Source organism: Atta colombica, unplaced genomic scaffold (assembly GCF_001594045.1).
Source record: "Atta colombica isolate Treedump-2 unplaced genomic scaffold, Acol1.0 scaffold12, whole genome shotgun sequence".
NCBI lineage: Eukaryota > Metazoa > Arthropoda > Insecta > Hymenoptera > Formicidae > Atta > Atta colombica.
In genome coordinates, this window is record NW_017259206.1 from 618,280 (window position 1) to 619,563 (window position 1,284).

The following is a 1,284-nucleotide window of genomic DNA, read 5'->3' on the forward strand; positions in this document are numbered from 1 at the left end:
TATTGTGTTTAGAGCTTAAGATTGTGATTGTATCACATAGGAACGGCTTGCGAAGAGGCAATCGTCCAAAGTGCATATAGACACCGTTCGATAGTGAAACAAAATTATTATTTAAAAATGTTGCAGATCGCAATTTTTTAACGGTAATTTTTATTTTCCCAGTGTGTACCATTTGAGAATGAGTTAATAAGCGAAGTGGATATTAGTAGTAAAGCAACTTTCTAACTTTTATAATTAATATTTGCTTGGTTACCCCATTTTCTTTGGTTAAAAAGATTTGTATTATATTTATCTAATTTCTTTTAATTTTTGAACGAATTTCTAAATATAAATATTTTACACTATAATTAAAAATGTACTATCGCTTCTTGTTTAGCATATATTAAAAGTACTAACTTTGCAATTATCTTTTAAACATGCTTACCCTTCCTCAAAATAATACGTATGTATAGAGAATATTATTATATTTAAATAATAAAAGCTTCAAACAAATCTTAAGAAAAATCATTTTGCGACATAACCATCTTAAGAGCCGCCCCTATTGAAAAAAATCACGTCACACATACATGATAAAATTATGTAATTAAAATATGTCAAATCACATAATGGATTGTTTCAGTACGTGATTTTTTTTTAAATACGTAATTTGAAAAGTCACATAATGATGTGTTCTTTTTTTCTTCTACTTCTTCTATTCTTTCATTCAATTCTTTAAAATTCGATAAAATCACATGATGGATGAAATTTATTTCTAATAATCATGTGATTTTTCGAATTACGTTATTTTAAAAAATCATATATTAGCTTGAAACAATTTATTACGTGATTTATATGTTTTAATTACATAATTATGTAACGTTGTGACATGATTTTTAGGGGCGGCTCATACAAGTATTTATTCAAAACACGCTTTTATCGATAAAAATGTGTATTTATCTCTCAATTTCTAAATATGCGTAAAGTAATGTGTTAGCTCACTAATATCGTTGTAAGCATGTTTTGAAAACGGGTCTTAGATTTTTACATAACGCATAGTGTATAAGAGAATCAATAAATCAAAATTTTTGAAGTGGAAGGAAAGGAAGGATTCAGAGTGGTTGATTCTTTTATATGTTATGCATTATACTTTATGCAAATGTATTCTTAGTTGGTCACTTGTAGTAAATTCTCACTGCATTAAAAAAAAAAAATCAAATTTTTAATTATTAAGGTATCGGAAAACTTCTCTCTCTCTTTCTCTCTCTCTCTCTCTCTCTCTCTCTCTCTCTCTCTCTCTCTCTCTCT